Source organism: Gracilinanus agilis, chromosome 4 (assembly GCF_016433145.1).
Source record: "Gracilinanus agilis isolate LMUSP501 chromosome 4, AgileGrace, whole genome shotgun sequence".
Lineage (NCBI taxonomy): Eukaryota > Metazoa > Chordata > Mammalia > Didelphimorphia > Didelphidae > Gracilinanus > Gracilinanus agilis.
Genome location: NC_058133.1, coordinates 3,218,956 through 3,227,397, shown reverse-complemented (window position 1 = coordinate 3,227,397; position 8,442 = coordinate 3,218,956).

Here is an 8,442-nt window from a genome sequence, read left to right as displayed (position 1 = left end):
ACCATGTAAATGTATTATATACATTTTAGTTTCAATCCTGTTTTGTGAAGGGGTTAGGATGAGTCATTTTGAAGTGGAAAAAGGGCAACGTTTGTTGGACCCAGGAGGTTTTTTGGTTTTCTCCGTAAGATCAACAACTTGTGGTATTTATTGTAGGGAGTAAGTTCTTAAGAACATCCAGACATGATATTATTCCTGCACAGACTTATATTTACAATGTGAAAAGGCACAGGACGTCTTGCTAAAGTCCAAGTTCAAAATAATTCAGTGATGTGAGGTTATTTCCCAAAGAGGCTAATGCAATTTTAGGCTATAGCGGTGGAAATAAAGAACCTGGGATGAAGATGATGACAATCCCACTTTATTTTGCTGTGTCTGATAATTGAGAGAGACAGAGACAGAGAGAGAGAGAGAGAGAGACAGAGAGAGAGAGAGAGAGAGAGAGAGAGAGAGAGAGAGAGACAGAGACAGAGACAGAGAGACAGAGAGACAGAGAGACAGAGACAGAGAGACAGAGAGACAGAGAGAGAGACAGAGAGACAGAGACAGAGAGACAGAGACAGAGAGACAGAGACAGAGAGACAGAGACAGAGACAGAGAGACAGAGACAGAGACAGAGAGAGAGAGAGAGAGAGACAGAGACAGAGACAGAGACAGAGAGAGAGAGAGAGAGAGACAGAGAGAGAGACAGAGAGACAGAGACAGAGAGAGAGAGACAGAGAGAGACAGAGAGAGAGAGAGACAATAGAGAGAGAGACAGAGAGAGAGAGAGAGAGATTAATGATCTACACACTTCAAGGTACTGTTTTAGACGCAGCAAATACAAAGATGAAAGAAAATATGGCCACCATCATCCAAGGATTCAAATCCAGATGAGGGGATGAAATAGAGATAGAAATCAAGGCATCATCATGAACCACTTAGTTGCACTCAGGCTCAGTCCCATCCTTGGTAAAAATGAGGATAATTAAAACTCAGCTGGCAGCCTCAGTTGCTTCTTGAACCAAATGATGATGGGAAAGCGGCTCAGCGACTTCATTAAGAAAGGGACTCCCATAGAGACAGCTCTCTCTACCAATGCCTGTTGGCACCTTCTCTTCAATTTGTAATCTTATCAGAGAAGTCAAGTCAAAGAGCGCTGAAACAGGTCGTAGGAACTCAAGCCTACCCTGAGCCCTGAGGACACAAACCCGAGGGAAAACAAAGACCACTTGTGGTCACCAGGAGCTTTGCCATTACATTGGGAGAGACAAGAAGTTGGTGGGGGGTGAGAAGAGGGAGGAGGTAGTGATACAGCAGCATAATGGCGGAAATGGGGGATGGTTGAGCTGGGTCTTTCCATGAAATGGATGTTCCAGGAAGCATTCACCAGTGGGAGAAAGGAGCCACAGAAGCAGAGGAAGAGGCTGAACCATGGCACCGCAGTCTAACACACTCAAAGGTTAAGTGACTTCCCCAAAGTGAAACAGGCAGCATGTGTCAGAGGCAAGATTTGAATCTGCATCTTTCTGGCTATGAGGCCCACATTTTCTAATGTATAAAAAGTGTTTGAAACACTGAAAATGTCTCCTAAAAGTAGCTGTTGTTGCTACAAATGGCTATAATGCAAATTAGAAAATAATGAAAAAATGACATAAAGGGAACAATGGCAAGAGATAATTAAAGAAGGGATTCATTCGAGCTGGGGCAGTCAGAGAACCCTGTGAAAAAGGTTGTGGCTGGAGAATGAGCTTTGAAATAAGGGAAGAAGGGAAGAGCATGCCCTGGAGGCAGGTGCCCAGGTATCTCCTGGAATTCAAGGCCTGCTTCATTTTTTTTTTAAACCCTTGTACTTCGGTGTATTGTCTCATAAGGTGGAAGAGTGGTCAGGGTGGGCAATGGGGGTCAAGTGACTTGCCCAGGGTCACACAGCTGGGAAGTGGCTGAGGCCGGGTTTGAACCTAGGACCTCCCATCTCTAGGCCTGACTCTCACTCCACTGAGCTACCCAGCTGCCCCCATGGCCTGCTTCATTTTTGCCTTTATATCCGCAGTGAATCGGAGGGTCTTTGGGTTTGATAGTTACTTAATGAGGATTTGCTGAGTTGAACTGAACTGAACATGAGGCAGGTTTGCAGGGTGTTTGCAATAGTAGAAATAGCAGGGTTTGGGGTCCTGGGATAACATGGAGCTCAGAGTCCAGGGCAGCCACACTCTATTGGGCCCCGGGTCCCCCATTGGAGGAAGAATGTCGCCACATCACACCCCGCCCAGGGGAGGCCCCCAGGACCCTGAGAGAACCCAAACTGCCTCCCAGGCCAATAAGCAGCTCCCCACGTGTGTGTAAGGACCGCTGTCCCATACTGGAAGGTGCTGAATTCGAGATCAAGCTGCGCTCCTCACTATCCTTCCACAATGGCCCCTGAGGACCAGGGCCCACCCATTCCCAAATTAAACAGCTCCAGGAACTTTCTCCTATCCTGGAGCAGGTTGGGCAGGCCAGAGAATTCTGGGGTAGCTAAGAAGAGGAGGTGGGGCTGGGATTTCTGAGTGATGTAATGTATGTGAAGCATGTTCTAAGAATAAAGCCTGACATAAATGAGCTATTAGTACGTTATCATGGTTAATAGCCAGGAGTGATTAAATGCAGCAAGGCCTGCCAACACTGGAGCTCAGGACGCGCATCGGGTAACAAAGTAGAATCGGCCGACACAGATTTCAGCATCCCTCCTCCCCCCTCTCCGTCCCGCTTCCCTTCCTTTTTGGGCATGCTTTGCCTCTCGTAGAGTTATTTATAGGATCTAAAGTCACCTTCTGTGCACTTAGCTGGCTTGCCAAAGGTACAAGAGCCACAGACGATTTGCTGCAGCTTCGGGAAGGGTTTGAAGGATCTTTGAAGCCCTGCCCTTGGCTAGCATGCAAGGTCGTACCCATGTTTGGGTCCACAATGGAGAGATCTGGGAATAGAGAACACCGGCGTATCCCACTGGGCCTCGGGCCTCGGGATCCAATCAGTCCTATTGCTCCCCGAATGCCAGGGACCACACAGTTCAGTCCCTCGTGCTCAGCAATCTAAGAGATGCCTTTCAAAATGGTTTTTTCTTAGCTTTTAATGGAGGGGTCCTCGAAGTAAAAAACGGAAGAAGCAGAGAGCTCTCTTCAAGACACCAAACTTGGGGCTGCTTTTCTGATGATTTCAAGCAAAATGGACTTTGAATAAAGTATCAGGGATGGATGGGAGTCAATCTGGGGAGGGAAAAGAGGATTTGCTGATGGTCAGCCATTTTCACTTGTGTCTGACCCTGTGATCTCATTTGGCACTTTCTTGGCAAAGATACTAGCGTGGTCTGTCATCCTCTCTCCAGTTAGTTTTACAGATGAGGAAACTGAGGCAGAGTGGCTTGTGACTGGAGGCACAGTGAGGTAAAATGACTTGCCCAGGGTCATGGAACCAGTAAGTATCTGAAGCTTTGAATTCAGGAAGGTAAATCCTCCTGACTTCAGGCTTGGCACTCTTCCCCCCATGCTAGCTAGGTGTCTAATGAGATGATTACTGAAAACCAAACTAGGGCATTCCAAAGAGCAGGCAAGGTCCTGGCCTCAAGAGGACCTCGAATCTTCTAATGGACAGAGTAGCAGCTGGGCGTATAACAGGTTGACATTTGGAACAATGTCAATTGAAAAGAAGTAGAAAGAGAGAAAGAACAAATAACTCTGGGCTATGTGGGAAGCACTGCTTGAATCTGTTTTTGTTCTTACGCTTTATTATAGAGTAAGAGCCAGTGATATACAATAAAAATAGAACCTGTTCAAAGAACTTGTGTTCAAATTTTGCTTCTGCTTACTTATCTCTGGGGAGAACTTATCCAAGTTGCTGAACTTCCCTGGGCCTTAGTCCCCTCATCTTTCAAGTCCGAGGATCAGTCTTAATGTCCTCTGAGGTTCTTCCTCATTTCTGGTTTTGGATCCTTATTAGGAAGAATTGCAAATGGTTGAAGGCCCAGCTTTTAGCAGGTGAGGAAGGCAAGAAGCTAAGGGTGTGATGAGTGATGATCTCCAGGCAGGCTGCTCTCCCTCCTGGATGGCTCAATGACCATCTCTCCCCAATCCAGGGTAGCAAGGATAATGAGTAAGTCTTTAAAAATAAAAACATAAAGAAGTTCTGGGTAAAGAAATTCAAGAGAAAACATAGAAGCAACAAGATCTAATTAGGGAGAATATATAATCGTAATCCTGATTAAAAGATCCAGACCGGAAAGAGGACAACTGAGAGGAAGGAGAAAAAAAAGAGGAGAATAATCTCTTGATGGTAAGAAAAGCTGGACTCACTGGGCATGAAGTTCACTTCTGTTTCTCATGGAGTCCGATGTCCACTAATACCCCCAGATCTTTTTTCTCTAAACAACTACAGGATAACCACGCCTCTCTAACTCAGTATTTCTGAAGATGATTTTTGCAACCCAGACATCACAAAGAACTCTTGCATTAACCTTTTTTTCCCTTTTGTGAAAATCAAACTAGAAATAGTTATCAAGGACCCCCATCAAAAAAATCTACCCTCTTGCTGTTTTCAGGGGATTAAAGCCTTAAATTCCTCACTTAGAAAGTTTATAAATGGCATTCAGGTGATGGGTAAGGCTAACATTTTTATGACACAATTAGAATACAAAAAGGTCTTATCAGGCTCCAATGAGGTACTAACTATAACAACCTAAAATTCTGTAGATATAATAGGAATCCAACATCTGGGTTCAAACAATAAAATGCATAACATAAATCTAGAATGAGCAAAATATGGCGAGGACATCTTTCATTTGAAGAAGACCTCAGAGCTTTCATGGCCTGCTTCCTAGCAGACCTTTGTACTTGAGCACTTCACTGTTTTATATCAATAGACCCACAGGTTGCCTTCTTAGTTGGCCAGCTTCCTCCAGCCCTATAATTTAGACCTTTGCTGCAGCTCAACCACACCCAGAGCTGGCCATACTTTGAATCTCACTATCACCCTCTCAAGTGTTCCCCCATCCATAGCTTTGAACTTCCCCAAACTGATCATGACCTCCTTATCTGCTAGAAGTCATGCCACCAGTTACACCCACTCCTCCAAACCTTGAAGGAAGTTCAAGGAAAAGGTCTCTTCTTTTTCCAAGTTCTTGTCCCAGGGCCTGTCCATCAAAAGGCTATATTATAGCCCACTTTAATTGCTTCTTTAGCCACACTTCCAACAACCTGAATCTTACCTGGTCTACAAAGAAGTCAAGAGTGAGTAAAGATAAATATAAATTTCAGTGAAAGCCAAGAGCCAGACCTCTGTCGAAATGTTAGGAATTCTCTAAGCGATTGTGATTGTTCCCCCTAATTGACATTCACTATAAAATACCTAAAGCTATAGAAGATGGAACCATTTAGACCATCATATACTATGATTTTGAAGCCAGATCATTACTGTAACAGGGTGTGACTGATTAAGTTCCCAGAGAAAAATGAGATAAGGAGAAAAGGGCAATGAAGACTCAAGGCCAGAATCAAAAGATCACATCTCTGAATCTCTCCCATCTACCACTTCCTCTTTCCCTTATTAGGTGCTGCTGAATTCAATCAATCACTAATCAATTAATAAACATTTATTAACTGTCTACTACATGCCAGGAACTGTCCAGACAGCTAATTCGGCTGGAGAAAGTCAAATGATCACGGTGCCGTGCCTCTCTCTACTGCCAATTTTCATCATCTAGTCACAGCTGGACCCTTATTGGCTACACACCAACATTTCTTCACTCCATGATAGCCATTTCTATTCTAAGTTGTTTTTTTTTTCCTCCATCTTCCACTTCTTTTGAGAGCAAGTCTCTTTGCTGTGCCTAAGCTAGAAGTACAATGACTACTCATGGCACAAGAGCTTTGACTCACTCTGTTTCAAACTTGGAATGACTTGACTTTCCTTAGGAATTCTAAGAGATTGCCACCAGAGGTTGATGCTCAGAACTCACAAATGTATGTAATTCCTCTAGCCTCAACTTCCCCAGAAGTAGGAAAGTACGGGTTATGTCACCACACCCACTCCTTTCCTTCATTTTAAAGCTCCCTCTGCCAAATTTCCCTCCTTCCAACAAAGGAGCTCCTGTCTTTCTTTACCTGTAAAACTGAAGCCATCTTTCCAGAGGTCCCTTGCCTCTTCATTTTTACATAACAATAATCAACAAAAGAGGAAGCACTTATTAAGAATTGTGTAAAAGGTGCTGGGCTGGGTGATGGGGCTACAAAGGCAAAAATGAAAGAGCCCCCTGCCCTAAGGGCCTTCCTTACATTCTGCCAGGGAGGCAGTGTGCACATGTACAAAGGATACCCAAAATAAATGTCAGTTGCGATGGCAGTGGACAGGATGGGCAGCTGGGAGGACTTCATGTAATAGGTGAAGGTTTCTATTTGTATCCTATAAAAAAGAAACTCCTACCAGGAACATCCTCCATTTTATTAAATGTTTTATTAAGAATCATTTGCATTTCACTTTGAAACTAAATCATTTTTTATAGTTCTGAAATAATTACAATATAAATGATCCAAGTCAAATAAAGAAATGGGGAGCCATCGTCACATTTACACTAGAGGCAATGTGGCCTCGGAGTTGTGCTCAGTGATGAGCCCTGAGCTTAGAGAAAAGGTGAAAGCCCACACCAGCCTTTATACCCCTCTATTTGCAGACCAGCCATACCACTTGTATTAGTCCAGAGTGCTTTAAGGAAACTGTGACCTAACACCAAGAAGGGGGCAAGTAACCCTCCAGCATTCACTTACCTAAATCTACCTCCTCACCAGAAACACTTTCAGAATCCACATCTATATTCTTTAGGAGAATTGCAACAACCATCTTGACTTTTAATAAAACACGGAGATTCCAGCTTTCACTTAAGGAACAACATAGCGTGGACACAGTTCACCAACCCTGTGAGAGTGAGGGATTACTGGGCACACTTCTTTGAAGGAGATTATTCTATTTACGAGGGTACGTCTTTAGGAAAAGATGGTTTGCAAAGGGCAGTAGCCCATGTGTTCCCCTTCCGGTGCCTGGTGACAGGCTCTGACCACATTGGAGAGATGGAGGGAAAGAGGGAAAGTGTTCTAGGCATAAGAGAGGGTCAACATGAGGCACATCTTTGATGTAGGGCGCCATGGCTTCTCTTTGAAAAGGTGCCTTTCCTGGCCTCCCACTCCCATTAATATCACCTCTTTGGTTGGAGTATGGAGAGGTGAGGCAAGGAGGACATTCGGAAAGACTCCGACTGTAGCAGCCCCCAAGACTGACAACCTAAACTAGGGGAGCAGTTGTGTGAGTGCCGTGAAGGGGATATTGAAATGCTTTCATTAGTTGCATCTGTGTGTGTGTGTGTGTGTATACAAATATATTGGCACATACCCATAATATATACACATATACAGTCTATATTACATGCTGTCTCCCCATCAGAATGTGAGCTCTTTGTCAGAAGCAAACCTATTTTCTGCCTTTCTTATGGGCTTTCTATAATGACCAGCATGCTTTGCCAGAATTACTGCGAATGGTCATTTTAAATTAATTAATCGACAAATTTTTACGAACTACTTCCTCTGTACCAGCGCCAGAGGTACAAATAGGAATACAGTGAACAATCCCTGCCCCAAAGAGAACTAGTGAATATTCAGAAAATTAGACACAACTAGACGATAATTATTTCTGAAAAAGATGATCCGAATTCCAAAGTGTAAGGAAGCCAAAGCCCACGCTCTTATTCAGCGTGACACTTCAGCAGAATGAGTAGCAAACACTAGCCTGAGCTCCTTTCACCAAACTCTTCTCATTAGTTGTTGGGATGAGAATAAAGCAGATTATGGGAGCTTCTGCGTAACAAAGAGAGACACATTCATCATCCAGAATTCCTTTCAAAACACCCCTTTCTACGCTGTAAGAGGTGGCTAACACACCTTCTCTCTTAGAGGACCCCAATCCAAATGAGTGAGCTGCATCTGGGGGTCAGAATAAAACAGTCTGTGACTGGATGATCTAGGAAAGAATGAGAAAAAGAAAGCAAATGCTTTGGAATTCAAAATCCAAACAGGCACTAGTCATCATTTCTGAAAGAAGAAATACCCTCTGGAACAGATCATTGCTTCAAGATTCAAGCAAACTTTCCTTTACAGACTAGCCCAGGCTTTAGTTATGGCCTTATGTAGGTCAAAAAGAAAATGCTGATGCTGCTGCCATTATGTCAGTGACAGTTTCGACATCATTTCTCAAAGTGGAAAGGAACCCGGAGTTCCTCTATTCCGCTCACTTCCTAAAGCAAGCATCCTGCTCTAATATTCTTACTAAGTGGCCACCGTAAGACCATTGCATGACATCTTCATTGTAAGCCTTCCAGGCAGAGGGAATTCACTTCCTCCAGGGGCCATCCATTTCATTCGTGGACAGAATTAATGGTTAGGAAGA